Genomic DNA, 24,474 nt, shown 5'->3' on the forward strand with positions numbered 1-24,474 from the left:
TAAGCGGTCACAGAAGACTCTGATATTGTGTGAAGACAGCGTACTGCGGGCCAAGTGCAGCAATTATAGTGGTACTTCACAATAGAGAATGTCCAAAAACTAATTTAAAAAAAGTAAGTAGAAAAGTTTACTTTGGCTTTACTATAAAAATACATCAGTCAGGGCTTTATAGGTTGTTCTTGGACTGCCCAGAGTTCCTGCAATAATGGCAAAATGCTCAAAAACAGATTGAGTTGATTTTGGGTATCTAATTGACTCTGAATCAACACGTTTATCTGTGGTGCCCAAACAGAAAACATACCAGACAATGCTTTAAAGGAGAAGTGTGGAGAATTTAGGGGGATCTATTGGCTGAAATGGAACATAATATTCATAACTGATTTCAGTGGTGTATGATCACCTGCAACTAAGAATTGTTGTGTTTTTGTTAGCAACCATGTTACACCGCCGAGATTTTCTGTAGAACCAGAAATGACAAACTGGGTTTAGAGACGTTACTTTGCTTACCTTAGTGTGCCAACATTATAATAACTTTTAAAATGTGGTTTGCTGTAATGTAATCTGCCTGAAATCTTTGTTTATAAGAGGTACATTTTTTAGTGTAATCACATGTTGAATACATTTTTTTAAACTTAATAATTAAAAAGAAAAACATATAGAGTTACCTTATCTACGTTTTTGCCTCTTCTGTTTTTGTTCTTAAAAAAATGGCACAGCACACTCCATACTGTTTGGGTCCAAAATGAATATTTTATGGTGTTATATTCTCAGCATGTTCTTTTTTCATGCAATTTTAAGCATGTTATCACCTGTTCAGATTATACTGTAAATTCTTAATGTATCTAGGAATCAATTTTACCATTTTCACTTTTAAGTTTCTATTTATTAATATCAGAGTATCCAATAAATCATCTTGACCAAGACGTCCCTTTTTGATTTAGATTTTCTACTAAAAAAGCAAGCTATTTTGTACATGTTATTTTATACAGATAAAAGTAATTTCAGGGTGGGACCCGAAGAAAATGCTGTAAAACATTTAGTGTGTAAAATAGGTTCCATTAAAACAACTATAACCCAACTTGCTGCATTTGCTTTAGGTCACCAATGCATCACACAGCAGTGCCTGTGTGTTCCTTCTATATAACTTCTATTTTCCATTTTTAAAGTGCTACTATAATGCTCTGCTCAGGGCGGACGAGTGATGCTGAGGAGAAGTTCAGCAGCTCCTCAAATTCCAGATGAAGGATAAAAATTCAATCAGACTGCAGGCACAACAATAAAACCGAAAAAGATAGCAGATTTTGGCAGAAGAGATATACTAAGGTACATTTTACCACACAAAGTGTTCCAAGTACAGGCACAAGCAACCGATCATGTATTTAACTAGCGGGAGGAGCTCAAACAAGATAAAAGAGATTTAATGGATACAGTTTACTGAAAACATACACTGTACTGTATTTTCAAAAAGCACAGCATTTTAAAAATGCCTTAAGTATAGTCAGCTGCAAAAAATGTCTTGGGTACAGTATCTAACAGTGTTTTAGTTAAAGTAATTCATAAATATGAAGTATGGGCTTTAGTTATCTTTCTTCTAAACTCACTGAGGTTCAACAATCTTACACAATCCATTATTAGTGAGTAAATCAACAACGTTTTTCCTGCAAGAGAAGCCTCAACAGACCCAAACTTAATGCAGCCACAAGGCATGTTTTCTTCATCTGTGAACAGTGTGTATAAGGTTTTCTTGATCTGAAAATCTCACTCATGGGATATAAAGTACTGTATAATTCAAACAATTTCATACTGGTGTCTTAGGAGCCAATTACTAACTGAACTAAAGGTACAAGAGGGTATGCAGAAGCGAGTAAATTACAGCACTTTATTGCATAATAATTCCTGGAATGCACTAAACATCAGAGCTTAATGGCTGAAAATGATGCAACCGTCTCTGAGGGTGAATTCTTCTTTAATGCCACTTGCCTTTTCTATTGTGCGAAGAACAATCAAGAGAAGCTGCATGATTTAGTTGTAGCTTTTGTCCTTCTGACTGCACTCCGCCACTCTTTTAGACCTGCACATGCATATTGCTGTAACACACACATGCTCTTAGTTTAGTAATCTCATAGTAAGTCTAATTCGCAATTCATGCATTAATTTATACGTTAAGACTGTGTGTGCGTCTTAGGGTTGAAGACGTGTTTAAACTGAGGACACTCGGTCAGGGTACGACCTGGTTTTAGGGTTGGTAAGTGGAGAATTGGGTTAAAGTTATTACACTTAAGATTACACTACATCCAATCCTATGATACTATTTAAAGGCAGCTTTTTATTTTGTTTTTGTTTTTAGAAATAACCATTTAATGGGTTTCTACTGTGTAATGACTTCTCTTTGCAGTAGTTTTGTTGTTACTGGTTTAGGTTCACTGCAGGATTTAAATTGTGCAACAACCCACAAGGGATTCACTGAAAACGATCGATGCACATAATGAACATGATGCGAAAGATAAAAGTTATTGCATGTGCTCATTTGACATAATGTGTAAGGCAACATTTCATCATGAGTTATTTGATCTTCTTCTGTGGCAGAAGCTGTGTTTGCAGCAAGCTAGTCGCTCATTCCAAGACCTCAGCACTGCGGTCCACAGCACTGCGGTCCACAGCTCTGCGGCGGAGGGTCTGGCTAGTCCACACAACATTCCGTAACAGAAGAAGAATGTGCTCTGGTTTATTAGCATTTCTTTTAACTAACCACAACTGTCTCGGATGGCACTAAGCGCTGGGCGCAGGTACCGTGCCTCTTCAAAATAGCCTCAGTAGGGAACTTGTTTTGCTGGAACATGTGCATCTAGGGAGGCGAGCTCTGGAATTAAAAAGGCTGTCAAGTGTGTGATGAGAATTTTACAAAAAAAAAAGATGAATAGAATTTGACTGTCAGTTCTAGCTTGGAGGATGATTCCTGAATCAACCAGAAATTAGGATGTCAATACAAAGATAGCAGAGGTGAGAGACATCTGGCCAAAAATGAGGGACATCCGGCAGAACCTCATGCAGAACCCTGACGGCACCGGACCAATCCCGTAAATAAAATGGATGAGGTAGCTGTGATAATTACAATTAAGTTCATGGTTAAGGGCATGGGAATGCTTGTTGTTAATGAGGATTCTCTCAGGAGGACCAATCTTATTTTTAGACGTTGGGAATGAGAACACTTTTGAAAACTAAGCACATTTTTGGTCCTTTTTTTGACTGTTAACACTTAGGGTGGTATTCACTAAAGATATGCATCCCTTCTTCAGCTGTGAAAAGTCAACTGGTCTTTGTCATACAATTTTTGCATCTGTGTAATGCATTCGAAGCCCCACCAGTGGAAATTGTGTGAGACGAAATTTAGAAAATTAAATATAAAAATAAATATGCCCATTGGTTTTAAGGTTAATGCTAGAATGCGGTTAGAGTTACAGGATAGGAAGTTCATCATTAGCATGAGTGTCTTTAAAGGTCCAGTGTGTCTGATGAGTAACACACACACACACACACACACACACACACACACACACACAATGAGCTACCTTGTACCATTCGTTCTCTTGTTTGTATAGACACTTTTAGGAAACAACTAAAGACCCACTTTTTTAAACTTGTTTTTTAGTTCAATACTGTGTTTTACTGTATCTGTTTGTTGTTTTAATTTATTTTATTTTTATTTTCATTTTATAAACTTGTGCAGCACTTTGTGATCCTGGTCTGTGAAAAGTGCTATAGAAATAAAGTTTACTTACTTACTTACTTACACACACACACACACACACACACACTCACTCACACACTCACACACAGTCTTCGTTCCAGCCTCTTTTACAATACTCCTCTTCTGTTGACACTGCACGTCATTGAGCAGAACAGCATACATCCAATTGTGACCTGAGCTCGGTTGACAAAATGAGCCAAACAGCATTTGATTTAATCAAGTTGCTGTTTGAAAATCTCACAGGCAGTTTACAGTTATTTCAAAATGAGCACAAAGCCAATTGAGCAGCACATGCCTTACAGCTCAGTCGTGACGCTCCTTGAGGGGCAAAACACTAGGATTTTCCTTAGCCAGAAAACCTGCACATCTGCTAATGTTCATGTTGAAATCAAACCTGAAACCAGAGTGCAGCCTTTAAATGGCATGTGAACAAGCCCAGGGCAGAGCGGAGACTCCCTCCAGCAGCATCATTTAGGTCTGCTGTTAGAAGACATAAGGGACTAGTATAGTGCACAATGCGAGGAGTGGATGCCTGTTGCCTTTCAGCCTGTGGAAATACATTAAATATGTAAAGTCATTTGGCCCAACATCACTCTAAAGTGCCAATACTGGAGCAGCAAGAGAGGATGCTATAATAACTCTTACTAGCAGCAGCAGTAAAGCACCCGCTCCCAGGGCTGCAGGATGATTTGGACCTTACTGTGACCGCCCATACATTACTAGAGTGGAGTGTGAAATGAAAGCCAATATGTAGACAGATAACCTACAGTACCTTTTTCGCGTCACAGAGAGTTATTCTCAGGACTAGCTTATGGTAGCAAAAACATCAGACCAATGCTTTACTTTCAGGACTTTTAAAAATGAGTACAAATTGAAATGGTTCCCCAAATGAATAATGCATGAGTAAGTGTTTCTCTTGCTCATTATTCTCTTTGCACGAATGGTTGCAAAGGCATTTCTTGGTTAATTAAAACATTCTCATCACGGAAAAACCACAGGAAAACAATGCACTCTATTTTGTTTGATGTTAAGAAAGAAAAGAAAGTGGTGCAGAATGTCCCCGATACTACATAATCAAGTAAAGTCTGTACTGTGGGTTTTTCTGAACCCTTCCCCCATTGGTCTTTACTATTCAGCCCATTGCCACTTTCGTTCTGTGAAATATATTGCTCTTAGCACCTGAATATGTAGCCGTCCTGACTATGTTGGGTGAAAAATGGCTTTCATCTAGGATTTGAGCTAAAGCAAATTACGCCTCTGGTGGTATAGATCACTTTTAAAGGAGGTAGTCGTAGAAACAGAACGAGAGATCGAGCGAGAGGGAGAGAGAAGCTATTGGGAAAAAGAGCAGTAGAAATTCCGTACTTTGATAAATTTAAAATAGTTGGATGGGATAGGTCAAAAAGAATAAGGAGAATTAATGATTGAGAACAGTTTGATTGTGTGGTTTTCTTTTGGATTATAACAAGCATCAGAGTCAGGTTTTGGAAACTGCCAAATTCATAGCACATGACAGGTCAACTGGCTCAGGTAGTAACATTTCATATTTTAAACCAAGATCTTATCCCAAAAAACGCGACAAGGAAGTTATTTTGTGTCAAGAGAACTTACCAATTACTTTTCCTAATATTTGTTTTGTCATTTTCTCAGCCTTGGGGAGGGATTTAAAAAACCTACTGTCAGACAGAACTTTAATCACAGAGCAATGAAGCTTGTGCATTGAACTTTATCACTTTATCCCTAAAAAGGTTCAATGTCCAATTTTAGATGATTTAACCAAAAATGACAGAGGCGGGGAAGAAGTGTGATATCAAGACAGGGAAAGAAAAAGAAAGGAAAAGACAGAATGAAAAGGAGAGAGAATGGAAATGGAAAGGAATACAAGAAAAGAAAAAGAAAGGACAGACCAAAAAAGGAAAGCAAATAAAAGCAAAGACAGGAAAAGAAAGGAAAGAGAAGGGAAAAGGCAGCAAAGTGAGGGGAGCAGGAAATGAAAGGACATTAAATTAAAGGAAAGACAGAAAAGAGCACGGACTTTTCATCATGAGGGACAGGGAGAGGGAGAACAAAGGAGTGGAGGAATGACAGCCTGTGCTGCCCTGAAGCAGACGTGTTGTGTTGTGCCAACAACATACGCACAATTACCTAATGCCAAAACTCTCTGTCTCTATGTCACATGGTCACTGTGTTGACACGTACAAGTCCATCAATCAGACCGTGGTGATGTAATGACTGCAGGCAAGCTGGACAGATAGGAGCACAGTGCGTTTGACAGATGGTCCGGTCAGCACAGACACCATGCAGCATGACATCAAACTTCCTCTTTACCATTCTCACGGACTAGGACTCTTAACTCTCCTTATCCTATTTTTCCAGCACTCACAGCTCCACATGAACAGGTTGCATCTCCAAAGGGCCCATTTTTCATAGAATGGAGAAACGGCTCTGCTTTTAGCTTAACAACCATGTTTTTCTCTGTTGGTTAGATAAAATGTGATCAATAGGATTATGCCATGAAAATAAAAATAAGATGAGAGAGGGCGATGAGATAAGATAGCAAAATAAGTCATAAAAATTTGGTCCAGCTATGCAATTTGAATAAATGAGATTAAAGATATTAAATAGAGTAAATGACAGAAATAACATCAAAGAAAAGAGATAAGATAGACAACAGAGTGACAACACGACATAAGTTAACAGAAATGTGACCAAAGAGAAAGATTAAAATTAAAAAGTGAGAAAATAGAGAAATGAGATTAAACTAATTAGTTATTTTAAGAAATCAAAGACAAAAAAAAATTAGAAAAAGAGCAATTATCGCAAATGAAATGCAAAATGGAAATGAGATGCAAATGAGATATGGAAACGAGAAATGCAATAAGATACTGAGATACAAGTAATAAGACATAAAGAACCAAGTAATAAGAAAGTAGATCAATTGAAATCCAAGAAATAAAACACAATGGAAAAATTAGATTTAGAAAATTGTTGAGTTTAAAGAAATTAGATTTTACAAATTAGATACAGAAAGATAGAATTTGTCAAAATGACATGAAAAGAGAGAAATACTTTATGATGAGGAGATGAGATTTGGTTAAAGATTAAACATAAAACATGAGATGGAGAAGTGAAATGCAAGAAATGGGAAGACAGAGAAGAATTAGTAAAACAAGATTACAAATCTTACATTCAATGCCACCTTTAAGTTCCTTAGGTAAGGCAATTTTTTTTGAATATCTCCAAAATCCTTCCATAGTCTCATTTCACAGCATGTTGCCCATCTAGCAGAATTAAACATTGCCTACTGGGTTAACACACCTTGTTACAGCTAAAACATGACTGTTGTCTGTACTGTATGTAAACAAGTTGATAAAGCCCACAGAAAAACAAAGATCTGTGCCCAGGCCTAGTTAGTAATTGATGTAAAGCTTGGATTTGATGAAAGGAATATTTGATGGGCTCTCTGTGAGCAAGATGAGAGAGAGATCAATGCTCAGCCAAACAAAATGATGCCGCAGTATTTCGGTCCAGCTACAGTATGTGACAGACAGAGCTATCACGCAGCAGACTCGGGCCAGCTGCTAAGATACTCTGGTCAGTCTGATAAGACGTGACACATGGGCCCCCACATGTCTAATGCTTATGAAATCTGCTGTTTCTGCTTCCCTGAAGGCTTTCCCCGCGCCCGAAGCACCTTGCAGGTATTATCACCTCCCGCCCACCCTTCCTTCACATAGTGGCACACTGAGGTGGACTGGCTGACATTTTCATTGCCTGTTTTAAACCACACTCTCTGTTTCATTGCTTTGACGTAACTCCCATCTCCATGTTCACTCTGCCCAAGGACATCTGTCATGGGTGCAAAGAACATGTAAATGGGGGATTTGAAAAATAAATAAAATTAAAACAGTAAGAGGGTGAATCTCATCGCATAAGCAGAAAAATATTTAGAAGGAAGAGATTAGAGACCTTAGGCTGCTAGTCACATCAAAGACATTCCTTTCACATCTTCCTCTCTCTTTCTCTCTCTGTCTTTTTCCCTCTCTCTTGTTCTCGCCGTCTCTCTGCGACTCTGCCTGCCTTCCCTCCATGAATGCGTGGGTGCAGCTGGTTCCTATGGCAATGCCAGTTTTTCTAAGCTCGACCTATGTCCCTTCTTTTCAGAGCACTGATACTTCATTAATTATCTACACATACGGAGACTGGACATTGGCATTTATTAGATCTGCGCATTTAGTGATTTGTATTCATTGGGCCATCATCAATGTGTAACAAGATCTGTTTCAAAGATTGTAAGCGAACAGACTGTTCAGCCAGAGAATGAACCCTTTCAAAATCGACTTTCTGATTTTTCTGCCCTTTTACCACCTCAGTGCCGCGATAAGGCTGATAATAAAAAGACGCATCAATGATAATTAAAGCAGGTGTTCATCATCTAAATCAGGGCCACTGATAATAATTAGCAATAATGTGATACTCTGTTTATCCCTCTAGAGAGATCTCTTTTCGATTGCCCTCTATCTACAGAGCAGTAGCCTTATTTAGAGCTGGTAAGTTTCTGGCTCAAGGACAATTCTGCAGACTGGATGTTCATGGCCAGGCCATGCTGTTTCTCTAGCAACCAGGTGGCAGACAAAGCAGGAAGACAACGACAGTAATCAGCCACTGACAAGCAGCAGATGGCCCAGGATGACCTGTTCAGTAGATATGTGCTCCTGAAAACCAGTCACAAGGGGAGACATTAGAAGACTGATCTGTTGTGATCCTAACAGGTCAATTTCCGGGATATGTCTGACATATGATATGTCTGTTTGTGGTGCCACATACAAGCTGATGTGGAAAAGATGAGCATTAACACAAAATATCTTCTGGAGAGTTTCCTCAGAGAACAAGACAGTGATGGGATGTCCATTTAAGCTACACAAATTGTGTACTCAATTACAAGTTTTGAGGTTCTTATTTAAGTACTTCCACCAGATATGTTACCATGGCATGAACAGTAAGACAAAATCTCCACGGCATCTTAAATAAGCTTTCCTTTTGAAGGACAAGGAAGAAAAAATTCATGAAAAGTGCCAAATCCTCTACAAAAGAGCTACCTAAGCAGGGAAAAAGACTGTCCAGGATGTTATTGGGAACATGAAAGCAAATATGTGACAGGTTTCTCATTAATGCAGACATTAGCAATAAACTCTATGAATTCGCAAAACAAATCAATTTCAATTTCTATTTTGTCACTTATCTTTGCTTTTAGTCTTTAAGCTAGAAAAAGATTGGAAACGCTGTCACGTTTTTCCAAAATGTTAATCTTAAAGTTAAAGATAGGTATAGACCACAGTGTTGAACAATTATGTTGACTTTGTTCTTTTAAATCAACTACTTTAGATATTTATTTTGAGAATGTTCAGGGACTGTGAGTCGTGACATCTTCAGAAACAAGTCTTGGTTCTTGTCCGGAACTGACTCTCATAACCTAGCCAGTCAACACCCCTGTGGTTTATTTAGATTTCCTATTTTAGCCTTTTGAAAAGTCCCCCAAGAAACTAATTAAAGTACAGGCAGTTGGTGTAATGATATGCATACAGTATGTGGCTCTACTTTAAATGCATACACAGAAAGGCTCAAGTGGCCAAATCCTTATTAATACAGGCTAGATGTAGGCTACATGGTGGATGCAATATTTACAGAGACTCATCAGAAACTCTTGAATCCTCAGCAGACTTTTCTGTCCCATTTTATCATCAACAGAACACAAAATGATTGTGTCACTCAAATCAAAGAGTCCAGTGTTTTGTGGTTTTGGACCAAAGTATAAGGAGCCCTAGTCGGCTTCTGATTGGCTCGTGGCCCGTCGATACACAGCTGCTGACTGCACACATCAAAGGGCTGCGAGGGTAAAAGAAGAAGAGAAAAATATTCCGACAGTTCTAATTGTAGAAAATGTGGACATACATCCAAACCACAGACAGTAGTCAACTGTTCAGCTATCATAGAAAGAGCTCCATTCACACACACACACAAACACACACACACACACACACACACACACACACACACACAGTAAAAGACAATCATATGCAATCCACACATGCGTACATCCCAAAGGACCTTATTAAAGTGGTTGGCTTCAGGACCTTGTGCTGATCAGGACACTCTTTAATGTTGCATTTGCCTCTTAAGTACATTAAGTGCCTTTAATGCATGTGTGTGCAATGCAGGCATGTATGTGTAGGTGTGCATGAGTGGTTTTGTTAAGAGTTGTTATGGAGCAGCAAAAGCCAATAGAAGGAGAGAGAGAGGAGAACAGATGAGAGCAGGAGTGTGGGGGGGACTGGGGAACGGGGAGGTTGAGACCATGCATGGTCAGAGAGGGCAGACGTGAGCTAAATAGCTGAGTTGGCAACTGTAGACTAGAGAGGGGAGACAAGGGTGGGTGAGTCACACTGCTGTGTGATGAGGTATATTGTAAGGACAGTAGACTTTTTCTGCACCTTCCTGTGGGGATATGTTCTCTGTGGCTGCAAGCACTGAGCTGTATGTCTGCATATATGGTTGTTTGTCTTCGCTGCTTTCTGCTGTATTTTGCATTGTGACATTTTTATCGTCTGTAAACTGCAGTGCAGACAGTACACAGTGGAAATACGGCAATCATATTACAAAGTAATTTACCCAGAATGATTGTTCAAATGTATTTGATTGCTCAACGAAGCAGCTTCCAGAATTGTGCTGCGGCAAAAGTTGGGCCTACTTTTTTTTTTTTACTTTTCTGCAGGACGACCCTGTGCTTACTTGCAGGAGCCCTCTGTGTTGGCTCAGCAGGGAGGAATGAGAGGACTGCATATTTCCCACATTGCTGTTGTCTGTGAGAACATGCAGGGCTCGCAGTCAGTGTTCTACTTCATCAAAAAGTTGTTGATGGGGATGAGGTCAGGGCTCTGTGCAGGCCAGTTAACTTCTTCAAACCTGGCTTTGTGCACGGGGGCAATGTATGTTAAGATAGAAAAGGGCACTCACCAAATTATCATATGTTATATATATCATATGGAATATCAAGGAATTAATCAACTGCTATTGTTGGTCTTGTCATTCTTTTAGAGTAAGTTATCTTCGATAATTTGATAGTAAGATTTAAAAAATTCATGAATTCTTTAATTCTTTAATTACAGTAGCACGTCATTCCTAAATTGTTCTTTGGAAACTACTCACTTTTGTATGCACAGTGTTACTCAGCCTATCTAATATTACAGGTACAAGGATTCTTTTTCTTCCAAATACACTTTTATACAAGGACTTTCTCCTCAATTCATGAAGGTTATGGCAAAGAGTGTATCTCACAGGCAAAAAGCAGCTTCACGTGTATTTAACGTCTTTTATGTATTGTGTTTAGTTTAAATATAAGCACAGGGATTTTAGAGAGAGAGAGAGAGAGAGAGAGAGAGAGAGAGAGAGAGAGAGAGAGAGAGAGAGAGAGAGTGTGTGTGTGTGTGTGTGTGTGTGTGTGTGTGTGTGTGTGTGTGTGTGTGTGTGTGTGTGCGTTGCAGAGAGATAATGCTTCACCTTAGTGTGGCATGCATACAGAGACAAACACACAAAAGATACAAACTCCCGTGTGTGATATTTTCAGTTCCCACGTCTCAATGTGTCCTTGACTGAGCTTGCTCTGAGTGACGCAGAAAGAAGCTCTGCTCTCTGTGAAGTCCCCGACATTCACATCTCTCTCTCTCTCCTTTCTTCTCCCTTTGTCTCTTGTCCGACCAACCCACCCAGCAAGCTGGTTTTTATTCTAAGGAACATATCTGGGATTTAATACAATTTGCAGGAGAAGGAGGGAGAGGCAGGATGAATGATATATTGACTTCTATATGAAAAGCAAGGCTGTGGTGGTAATTTCATTTCAGGACGCAGTGATGAGATTCTGGCCTGTTTTCTCTCCAAGATGATGTGACTTTGGTCCTGACATCATCATGCTGCTGCCATGTGTGAGTGCTCCATGATATGCGACCCTGATTGTATCTGGAAGCTCATCTAAAAATGCATCTCTCTATTTTGGTATGCAAGGTGGAGATAAAGTGGAAGTATTATTTTTTTCTCTCCTAAATTTGTATGTTTGAGGGCTTCTAGAAATAAACCTTTTAAAATCTTTAAACAACTCTGCTCTCCTTCTGCTGTATGAAATATTTATAAGAAAGGCAGCATCAACACAGGAGGTATGACGCCAGGACCAAAGGTTAGGCAGTGACTGACAACATGGATGTATTAACTACACATTTATGTCTTCAAAACAAGTTAATAGGTCCCAAATTTAAGGAAGATGTGATGGTTTATAGCCACTATTCAAATTTAAATCAGATTATACACTTCCCAAACAGAATATAAAATATAAGCAAAACACGTTTCAGCGAATAGTCTACATTAAAGCTATAGTAGACCTCTTTAAGTTCTTTATATTCCGTGACTAAGTTCCAAGGAACTTTTCCTTCAACTAGCGGTTGTGTTGGAGCAGTGTCACCTAGCAACAAGGTATTGTGTGCATTTGTTTATGTGACACTCATAGTTGTTGGGATAATGTATACGGCCTTCTCAGTTGGGTCACATACAAAACAAGCATCTCTATACATTATTCAGTATTCTTTTGTTACACATGACTTGTTGCTGCATTTGTTTTTTGTTTGTCTCTTTTAGGTACATGTGGGTGTTGTTTTACTCTATTCGGGTGGGTGGAAGGATGCTTGTTTTTGTATTTATATTCTAAATGCTTCTTCTTGTCAATGTACGCATTTTAATCCAAAGGAAATTGAACTTACTCATATTGAATGTGCTAAACTAAATCATCTACCATTGCCCCATACTGATGTCTGTCAAGAACTAAACTTAAGTATTTGTTATTTTTGTCACCTCACAGTTTTTGTCACCTTACATTAAAAGATTAGATGATCTATTCTATCCCCAATGTTGATTTTGCAGGAAAGACTAGTCCCACTACTCCACCTCCCCAACCCGAGTCATGCTAATATTAATATCCTGGCACCTGACACACATATGGTGGAATTTATTGGAATTTCGCTCTGACAATTAAGCTTCATTTTTGTGCTTCTCAAAAGAAATGTGGCAGTGGAACACATTTCTATGATGAAAAAAAATATAAAACTATTATATATACATTTCCGGTCACGCGCTTATTGTTGTCCTATCCTGCTTACAGTTTGTAATTTAATGTGGTTCTTTTTTTAAATGAACTAACTTGATAAAATATGCACCTTGATTAAGCTTCTGTGTAAGGGCGCTGCGTGTTTGTCATGGTAATGCGTGTCTGTTGGAGATCGTAGGGGGATAGAAAATTAAGTATGGGAGCACATCTTTTTATTTTGTCCCCCCCTCCTATAAGACATTGTGTTTTAAGCTCAGCAATCTTAACAAACTCTGTTTTGCTACACTGAATATCTGCAAATCACAATTTTCTCTTTTGACAAAAAAGTAACATTTCCATTTCATTTTCAATTTATGTCCAATGTCCAGCTACATTAATACACATTCTTTATGAATTCAAACTGATAAACTGCAATTAGATGAACACAAAATAGTTTGGTATTTGGGAAATGTGCTTATTTACCTTCTTGTACAGAATTGGTAAATGGACTATATTTATATAGAAAATAGAAAATGAATCATTAGTTGCAGGCCTAGACTGGTTAGCCTTTGTTTTAACAATAACAACTCTGTACAGCACCTTTTTACCTCCTCAGATAAGCTAAAATGAAGGAGTAAATTCTTATGGTTTTGAGCAAAGTGCTCCAAACAAAATCAATCTGAAGACAACATGCCACAGCACAACACAATGCCAGAGAGACAGAAAAGGGACAGTCACAGAGGGAGAAAATGATAGGCTGACTACAGGCGGCCATTATAAAATCGAATACACCTAATATTGCTTTCACTCACATTTAATGCCCTGCATATGCCTAAACACACACACACACACACACACACACATACACACACAAAGGCACACACGCACACACACACACACACACACTAACAGAAATATAGAGGCAACTTGCGACAGCTGTCAGATATGTACGTTGTTTCTTATTTTTGTCCTTTTCAGACACAAGCATGCATCCACACAAACACACACACACACACACACACACACACAAAATACAAATTCACATAAACTTATAAACACATTCATGACCTCTGATCTCACTCAAACACATTTACACAAAACAGACACATGCACACACACTCCCCAACCCAAACACGCACACAGTTGGCTGTCAAGCTCTGGTAGTTTCCCCTGGGGTTTCTAAGTGCTAATTGAAAAAGGTTTGTATGGTTTAGCCCCTGTTGTGATTGCCACTTGGCTGATTTCACTAAGATTGTGAATAACTGAAGTGCTAAATAAAACCGGTTACAAAAACAACACAACCCAAACATCAATAAAGTGGAAACACCTTCCATGTCTGGTTAGAGGACTTAAAAGAAAAGAAGCAGCGGTTAAAATCAGTCAATGTCGCCAAATGTTAGTATTACTCTGCACTGGTTTAAACCGGAGATCTTCGACAGGGGGGTCCGGGACCCCTAGGGGGTCCTCAATCACTGCAGGGGGCCTTTTAATTATTGTTAACGTTTGAATGTCTCAACAGGAATCCAACATGTTATTATCATTTTTTATAAAGGATTTAGGCCGCCCTACGTGTATTGTAGGCCCTGTTTAATATGTAACTCTATTTTATACGTTATTAGTAATAAGGGTCCCTGCTCCGTCTCTCTTTTAGTTAAGGGGTTCTTGGTTTGTAAAACGTTGAAGACCCCTGGTTTAAACCATTACATTTATAGACTGCAGGGGATGTTTATGTATTAATATGCACAAACTGCATTTCTTTCTTAATTTAACCTTGTATTCAACACTATCAACAGTTACAAGAGTGTTCACATTTTTCAAGTCAATGTTTAATGTAAAGCACTTTGAATTGCTCTTTTGCTGAAATATGTTATTCAAATAAAGCTGCCTTGCCTTGCCTTGCTTTACTATAAAAACCTTACATTTTCCACCCGATTTTCAAACTGGCTTGCCTGTCAGTCAAATGGATACTGCTGATGTACTGGAAACTACATTAATTGAACTGTTTTAACAGTGCGAGAGGACTTGTTTTATTGGAGAGGCTGTATCAGCCCTCCAATGTATGAATACTCATTATTGTAAATAAAGTATAACATTGTTGTGCCATCCCTTACTGGTGTTATTGACTACTGTATGTTGGTTGTGTGTCTTGATTTACTGTAACAGTGTTATAATTGATACATGTATTCATTTTTGTATTACTGGTACTGCAATCTGCCTGTTTTTGTTTTCTTTCAAGATAGTCATTTCTAGAAATTTCGTGAAATAACAGGAAAATGGCTGAAACGATTTTACTGCACTGGCAGATTTATTTATGTTAGAAATGAAGGCTTTTTAAGATTTAATAATAGACAAAAACTTTGAGTGTATGGTAGTACTGTCTTAGATAGAAAACTGAGGTTGTAACTCAATTGTTTTAAATGGCTTGATTGTGGTATTTAACAAGCCCTTCAACTGATTAGACAGAAATCTGTTGTTTTTTTGAACAACATTGCGAAAGTTAGGCTGTGTTCAAACTAATAGTATTGCTTTGTCATGAAACAAAGCCTCCTTGTTCATTTGCCCCACTGTGGTGGCGTGGTTCAAAACACAGCATAGTTGAAACACTTCAACATTTTTACTTGGGAATCTCTTGCCTGAGCCCCATTGTAACTGGGCTACACAAGCTATTTCACACTCTGATACGAACCTGCAGTAGAAACCTTCAAGTTACAGACAGCATCTCCATCAGTCGCACATCTGACGTTTTCTGCTGCTGACAAACATACTGTAGCAGAGTCAGAATCTCATCTTAAATTTCCTTTCAAAGTTCGTTCCATTTATTTATCTGCTAACATTGTTTTTTAAATTTCTCTCCCATTCTCAGAAAGCTTGAGCTCAGAGCCGCTGCTGTTAAGGGCCTGGAAAGTGTCATGGTTGCGATTTTCTGTTGTAGTGTTTTCTGTTTTATTTGTAGTCTGTTTTCTCCCATGTTATGTCTTGTGTTACATCCTGCCTTGTGTTTTCCCACCTATGTGATTGTCTGCCCCAACTTGATGTGTTTTACCTGTTCTTGAGCCCTTGTGTCACCTGTCCCTTGTTTCACCCTTGTTACCTTGTGTTTTTAGTTGCTGTGTTGTCTCTGTCTGTTGTCAGATCATTGTGCATGTGCATGTTTGTCTACCCACTTCGTCTTGGTGTTCCAGTTTATTTTTGATGCCTGGTCTTTTGGATTCAACATTTTTTGGAACTATTTTTTGCCTGCTTACTTCAGGACTCTTTTTGTTGTAACCCTTGTTTTATTAAATCTTTGAACTTAACACTGGTTAGTCGACTCTGCATTTTTGGGTCTACCATTTCTATAAATCCTGACAGAAAGCCACTGAATAGGAAATGGAAATTGGGCTAAACAAACAAACTTGACCTGACATGACTTGACAGAGTGAAACAAGAAAAAATATGATTTTTCTCTGCACATGCCCCTTTCACACATGTATCACAAATGCACATAAAGAAGCTTCTTCAATCCCACAGTGATGCCTTTTAATCCTCCATCATAGCACAATAAGAAAGAAAGTGCTTACTTGTCAACCGTTCTCAGAGATTTAAGGTTACAATGCTGTCCTAACAATTGCGGTTTCCTAGATAATTGATCGTTATTAACCGTTTGCAACCCTTAGTTACTTTTGTCACGTGTATCAACGTTTCTGTTTTAGTAGTCAGCATTTGTTGTTTAAGGGTGAATTACGGTTTCTAAATTGAGTCTAGAGATTTTATAGGGAAAGATACAGTAAATGTGTGGTTCTCACCAATGGCGGCATTCAGATCCTTTACATAAGTAAATGTACTAATACCACACTGTACCAATACCCTTGTACAGGTACAAGTCCTACTATAAAAATGTAACAAATGTAAAAATATGTAAGTATGATTAAGAAAATGAACTTGAAAGTATTACAAGTAAAAGTGAAAAGCCCTCAATGCAGAAAAATCCTAAAAACTGGAAACGATCAAAACAATTCTGTTGATCAACTAGATGTTTAATCAGCTAATCATTTCAGCTATCCTTGTAGGCCTCTATATTTTTGGGTAGTTGAACTTATAATTAAACATCATATGATATAAAGTATGTGTGTTTTGTGTGTAAAAATCTTAATTTTAAAGTAACTAAAGCTGTTATATTATTGTAGCTGAGTATGAAGTATTTTTACGATACTAAAAGACTCAAGTAAAGTACCTGTCATTTAGTAGAAAAGTACAGCACTTGAATAATTGTACTTCGTTACAGTACATTCCACCACTGGTTCTCGCATAAGCTACAGTATGTGCAGGAACTAAGGGTTCTGAATCTTTGTTGTTATATTTCTAGACTTATGAGGTTGAGAGTTTTCTTTGCATATTTTTTTAATTTTTCAGAGATTTTCAACTGATTGTAAAATATGTTTGGTCTTAAAGCTTTAGTGCGTAACTTTCTGATATTAATGAACGTCTGTTACATTCAAGCCATGGCCAAATGAGTTGCTACAAAGCTAATTAAGACTATCAGCTCCACACAACTCTCCCTGCATTTCTCAGTATTTCCAGAAGATTGTGTCATCCGGTGACTTTCAGGAGCTTGAGTGAAGGTAATTACCTCTTCTTAGGAATCCATCATGTTTTTTTTAATCCTCTGTGTCCTCCTTGCATAATAGCAATTGTGTGGAGGAGGGGTGGGGGCAAGTGCGCGATCACGGAAGGCTTGTATAATTTGGACGTGCCGACAGTGTTATTACTTGAAATTCCTCATGGTGCAGACAGAAATATGGCTTTAAATGGACTAATGGATTTTCAAAGAGGAGCAAAAAGATTTCAGAATTGAAACAGTCCCTCAAATATGAAAGTTATCTGTTGCCTAACAGAGAGAATTATTTTCGCTCTTTTTCTCTGTCATTGTCGCCGTCATGGCTGCTCTCGGGATAATTCAAGCAACAGGACGGGGATACAAATGATGCCCAAACCCTAGAGAAATTTGTCACAGGAGAAAAGAGAAAGCATAGACAGATGCCTTAAAGATAATGGACAAGAAACAAATCAAAAAACAATCTCCCTGTTGCTCTGCTTCTGCTTGTATCTCTGGGGTTTGAATGACAGAGCTCTGTCGGGAAATGGAGGATGTGCCAATGTGCTGCTCGGTCAGGAGAGGTAATGCAATTCCAATAGTCAAGCCTCTAGTAGTTAATGGGACAGCCAGAAAGATTTCTGCTCTTAGCCCTGAAGAGGACCTCAGAACAGAACATCAGAGGGTTTTTCAAGCCAGGCCACAGTCTCTCCAAACCACCTCTGCCACAGAGTGAGTGTTGTCTGCCGAACAGTGGGCAGAGAGGTAATGAAACAGAATAGAGACGAAGAGACTTAATGGAAAACCCATCCATTGAACGCTTTCTCCATCTTTCCCACCCTTTTGTTATTTTTTTCCTCTGGCTATTCATTTCACCCTGTGGCATCCCTGCCTCTCTCTCCATCTATCTTTCTGTCTCTGTCACCTCTAGTCCTCTTCGCCTGGTTTAGCAGCAGCCAGCATACAAACTAGCTGACTCAATACACACGCTGGCTGCATGAATAGGGTGTGTGAATTGTGGACGGTACGGAAAGATGGAGGCAGAGATGGTGAGAGATTAGAGGAAAAGGGGTTTGGGGAGTGGAGATAAAAAGGAAAAAGAGAAGGTGTGAGACCCTTGCTGGAGAGTTTAGGTTGGGATTTGCTCTAGTTCTTGCATGCTGGCATCAGCAAGACGTGCGTCAGCATACATTAAGCAGCTCATTCATCATTCACACGATGAACATGAGGTATGAGGTCACCGGTGGGTTGTCTCAATGTTTCAAAACATAATGCCTGGGTTAATGAAACCAGCTCTGAGGATTTCTTAAACTACAACTTGAGACGTAAAGTGATTCTAGTTTTTAGGATTTCCAGATGAAAACCATCAATATTTAAAGAGACTTGGGCCAAAAGCATTTAGGCACCATTTCAGCACAGAGAAAGAGATTTAATTCAGTGTGATGAGGGAATGAACCTACGCCCACAACATGCCTATATTTGGACTGTGTTCAGGGGCCAGTTCACTTATTTTGACAGTTTGTAATGGAAATGATCTCTACTGAGAGGGGGGCTGTCCCTGGAATGAGAGCTGTCATTGTTCAGATGTTAATGTTATATTTCAATGCGGTCAGAAAGGGGTACAAACCTCACAGACACATGGTTAGATAGTCTAAAAGATGTCTTTCTCTTATTCATCTTGACCAACAAGTTTGATCAGTCTTATTTGCAAGATATAAATTATTTGTATCTTCATTGACCAATCATATCAACAATATATTACATTTTCCCGAGCTTTTCGGGCTCTGTAACTTAAAGAAATCTTTTCAGACTATTCCATTTCAACACATAGGAACTCAAATATAGTTTTCTAAAAGCAAGAAAGGAAACAATGCCACAATTTATCAAATGCCCCATTAGATGCATTTAAAATGTTAACATGTAACATTGATAAAGGTTGTAAAATATTAATTTCCACTTGTAAATGTATTTGTCAAATTTCGTTTATGGAGTAAACAGTACAATGAATCCAAAGTACTTACAAAAAAGTACTCAAGCAACTGTACTTAGTTAGAACCCACCGCTTTATATAACGTACAAGAATGATACACAGACTGATGAAAAAAACACAGATTAGGAGTAAGGGATAGTAAAGTGCATCCCTCTTGCTTAATGGGTGTTTGCATATGTGTGTGTGTGTGTGTGTGTGTGTGTGTGTGTGTGTGTGTGAGAGTGCGTGAGAGTGCGTGAGAGAGAGAGAGAGAGAGAGAGAGAGAGAGAGTTGCAACTTGCAACAATAACTTCCTAATTACAGTTCCCCTGTGTTAGTGCAATCTTCCTGAAATGCTAACTAGCCTCCTACAGGGATTACGGTACATTATAAATCCATGTGCTCGCTTGAGCGTGTGTAGCCTGTGTTCAGAAGTGTGTGTATGCATCCAGTATGTTCTAGCGTTTGTGTATGCACGTGTGTGTCTGCACAGCACTACACATCCCTCCTACCATCCTATATACAAGTGTTGTTCACATAGGGTTGTGCTGTTGTGGGTCATTGTGTGTTTTGGTGTGTAATACAGACTGACATGAGTGTGGGTGTGTCTGAAATTGTACAGAAGATGCATGAGTGTGTGTGTGTGTGTGTGTGTGTGTGTGTGTGTGTGTGTGTGTGTGTGTGTGTGTGTGTGTGTGTGTGTGTTTTGTGTAGCTATTTTTCTCAAGTAGCCTAATCTAAGAATTGTTTACAACGTGTTTGTATTCCAATCCTACTTCAATAACAAAACAGAAATATGAATAAATGTAACAGTAGACATTTTCTCAACAGTAGCAGAGTAAAAAATGTCTTCACATTTAGACCCAGTCAGCAGGGAGGTGCCATGTTCACTCTGAATGCAGATTTGCTTCCCTCTCAACAAAGATCAACATTATGACAAGAGATACTGCCCGCTCTCTGTGCACCAACATGCTTAATATGGAAAGCTGGTTCCTGTTGAAATATGAATGGCTTTGACAAATAACAACTGATGAGAGTTGATTTTGAAATATATAGCCTGGGATTTCAACAGCGACATGCTTCATGTTGCTCCATCGCAGTGGCAGTTTAAGAGGAGAAAGAATGCACTAATGGACGGGATAGTGGGGAGGTATCTTCCATTACGCAGCAGTGTTTCTTTATTATTCCTGGAGAACTTGCCCCACAGTTATGCCTCTGGGTACTTAGATTGTTGCATGGATGGATATCTTACTCTAGGGTCTACAGTAAACCACATGCAGGGAAAAGAAAAGCACCTTTTCAACTTCAGGTGAAGTGAAAGTAACAACCGGGTGCAATGACAATACAGCACAGACGTTAAACCTATCCTTTTTTATTCATTTTGTACTTGCAGACATTCTGGCAGTTCCTCTCTACTAAAGTTGTCACTTTTCATTACTGCTAATATTGCCACCTGCCTTATCACAGATGTAACCATTAGAGTATCACCAGTCCAGACATTTCTGCTGCAACAGCATAAAAAAGCTTTCACTCTGCAGCTGCTTGTGGAGAGATTTTATTTAGTTTTACTTAAGTTGTTGGGTCTCAAGGAGAAGCAGAATCAAGCACAGCAGCTTGGGTAAAGAGACCACTTTGTTCTGCTCTTAAAACTCTTAAGACAAGGAAAAGTGTACTGCAGCAAGCACTGCAGTGCTAATGCAGGATGAAAGCAAGATGAGTGACCTCTAACATAGTTAACAATGAATTCACAGGATTTTGCTGTGACTAAGGATCTTTGGCTCTGAAAAGAGCCAGTCGACCATTTCTCACACCATAGCGAATAATATCCCAAAAATGAATCATATAAGCTTTTCTGTTTTTGTCTATCTCTCCCTTTCTATCAATCTTACTCTTTCTTTTCTTTCTCTCTCTCCCTCTGTAGCACTAACATTTGGAGTCAGTCAGTGGAAAAACTCTGTTAGTAGTCCAAGCCCTATGGGACAAAGTGGCAACAGCATCTGTTACAACAGATAGTAGGGCAGTAGGCAGTAGGCACAGGGCACAGCAGCCAAAACGTAACTGGCTGAGCGACTTCAAGTCACACACATGCACTCAGTGGGCTAATGTGTTTTAGTGCACATCAATAGTGGACTTTTGCCGCACAGCCTCATATTAACTGGATTATACTTTTTATGCCAAATGGGGATAAACGCACGGGTGAAAAACTACCATAACATTTCTTAAGGAAGTGTTTGACTATCACATGTTACAAGTCTCTGCTCTATTGGCGACCACCATTTTTTACAACGGACATTCCCTCATTTGGATGTTGTGATGATGGGGTTGATTGCGCTATCTAACATGTCACTCGCAATTGGGTTTGGAAGCATCTGGTTTACATCATTTCCATGCTCATTAAACCATTCAGTGTCCCCTAATGCCCAGTTTGGAGGCATATTGGTTTGTTAAGTGTCTCCACTCCTTTATTCAGGTTTTTCTATCAAAGAATCTCTCTGCCGATATTACACATTAAGTTCAGTTTACTCGTTGGGAGGATTATAACACAGGATGTGAAAAAAAACTGTTTCATAGTGTCTTCTGTGGCTCTGGGGAAAATGTCCAACGTTTGAAAAACATAATCCTGATGATGGCTAATGAAAGATGCTTTTCATTTGTATTGCAGAAAAACGTTGACGTCAGTGCTAGGGACTACAAGTCAAGATCTGCTAGGACTGGGCAATATGAAGATTGATATCGTCAAATATACCTTAAAATATTTAAAATGTTTCTTTTGCACACAGCTGGTGAGCCACGTTCTGGCAATATTTAAGTCATTTGGGAGACGCTTTATGTTCTGAGCCTTGAATGTCTTGTTCATTTTTCACTAAAGTTCTTAATAAAATAAGAAAATACTCTTTGTAATTCTCTTTTGTCAAGTATTTAATGCAAACAGGAGTATACAAAAGGCTTTGCCATGTGGTTAACTCATGCTGAATATTTTGTAATGAATTAAAAGAATACATGCTATATTGAGATACTGTTATCAAGATATGAAATTACCATTTTGAGGATATGGGATTGTGTCCATATCGCCCAGCCCTAGTCTCTGCTGACTCATTTCATTTAATTTTTTTAATCTCTCTATTGTAAATCCCAGAGCTCTTTGAAACTGCCCCGCTAAATCACTGGATTACCCCTTTAATGTGTCCACTGTCTGACTGTGGTCAGTCTCTTGCATGCTCAAGTACTTGTGTTGGGATGCTCTGCAGTGTGTGGATTTGGATCTGAATGTTGAGACTAACGTGGAAAAACTCAAACCTGTGCACAGTTTCACTGAAATCTTCCTAGGGGTATCAAAGTGTTTCCTACCACAGATTTCTCACATCTAAAATAAGAAATATGCTGACAAGAACATAGATTAATCATTAACATTAACAAAGATATCTCAGAGAGCGAAAAAAAAAGACCTCATTGGGCTGGATGTCACACTGCCTGCAGCCCACAGCGCGTGGAGCCGCTGTCCAGGGTGCTGAACACTCAGCCCGCCGGACTGCGGTGCGGGGATGAGCGCTATCCGGGCCGGTCACTTACTCTGGCACTGTAGCCCGTCCCGGGACAAAAACTATATAAATATCAAGTGACCAACCTGAATGTGCGCAAAATATGACACATTTCATTCATATCTATGAATGTTGAACATGCTCGGATCAAAGTTGAACAGCTAGAGGTCTCATAGGACTGGAGAACGGGACGTTCAGGCAGCGCAAGAGCGGATAATGTTAATCTGGATCTGTGTATCTGCACCTGCATCATCGCTGGACACAACGGCGTGGAGATAAGACAAACAAGGCTGGCTGGGAATAACCAACAAGCAAATTCACATCATTTATCAAGACTGCACACACACACACACACACACAAAAATACACACACAACCAAATACACAAATCACACAGAGATGGATTTAGAGTCTTTGATTTCAGAAACGTTGGAATGCCAGAGCTGTTGGCGTATTTTAAAGTTCCCTACGCACTGCGAGCCCAGCCATCACAAGACAGGCACATGGAAATAAAGCCAAACATTTCGTGCGCAATCTACAGATGTTCGCATCCGGTTCTCACTTTACCTGCTCCAGATGCCAAGAAAGCGCCTTGCTGGTCTTCCTCAGCAAAACGGTCCGCTCGTTGCCTCTGGCAGTATGATTGGTCGTGTTGATGTGTGTGGTTTCTTGGTCTGTCACTGATTTGGTCCCAGCTTGCACGTGTCGCCCCAGCGGTGACCGAGAAAAAGCTCAGCAGCAGCCAGTGTGGCGTTAAGATTTTTAGGATGCAAAACTGCGCCTGATGTGATATGCTGCCTCCTCGCCGCTGTCTCCCTCGTTCTCCGTCTCTCTCTTCTCAGTTTGTGCCTCTCACACTGCGTCAGGCTCTACTCACCCCTCCTCTCCCCCTCTCTATTTGACTGCCTTTGACTCTCTCTCTCGCGCGCGCGCACACCGTGGGACAGACGGTGATTATTTCGCTGGAATTCAGTTTCTCTCTCGCGCTCTCTTTCAATACGTGCCTCAATCAAGCCTCAATCCGTCGCCTCTTCCTCTGAACTGAAGCGACCGCCAGCTGTTCCGGTGGAGGAGAGAGGGTTGGATGGCACTCGAAGCGCCGCAGACAGTTTGGATTAGATGGTTTCCCATTTAGAGAGTGAGATAGCCTGATAAATTAAGGACTGTACTGTCAAACCCAAACAGGGAAAGTTTGAAAATGTATGAAATCCAGGCAGTTGAAGGATGAAACAGTCATACAGCATAGCATTAGAGAAATAGTCTTTTGTTTTTGGAGGGATGGGGACCCACATTTCTGTGTTTTTCTCTGCACTCAGCTGCTGGTGGATGCATTAAGTCCTCCTGGAGGCAAAGCTACTGTAGCCCTACCCAAACGAACAGTCCAATGTTATTTGATGTTGGCTGTTTGCCTAAAAGCACTATGGGGCAACCTGATGTCCTGCCAGCAGACATGGTCAGATTAACTGCCTCTTTAGAGAGCGAGCGAGCGAGCGAGCGAACACACACACACACACACACA

General features: G+C 39.5%; 1 pseudogene; it reads right to left on the reverse strand.

The window, feature by feature from the left end:
* LOC117956456 overlaps positions 1-23,831 on the reverse strand; it is a 107,458-nt pseudogene extending 83,627 nt beyond the window's left edge.
* Positions 23,832-24,474: the final 643 nt, after the last annotated feature.

The sequence above is a fragment of the Etheostoma cragini genome, chromosome 2 (genome assembly GCF_013103735.1).
Source record: "Etheostoma cragini isolate CJK2018 chromosome 2, CSU_Ecrag_1.0, whole genome shotgun sequence".
NCBI classification, from domain to species: Eukaryota; Metazoa; Chordata; class Actinopteri; order Perciformes; family Percidae; genus Etheostoma; species Etheostoma cragini.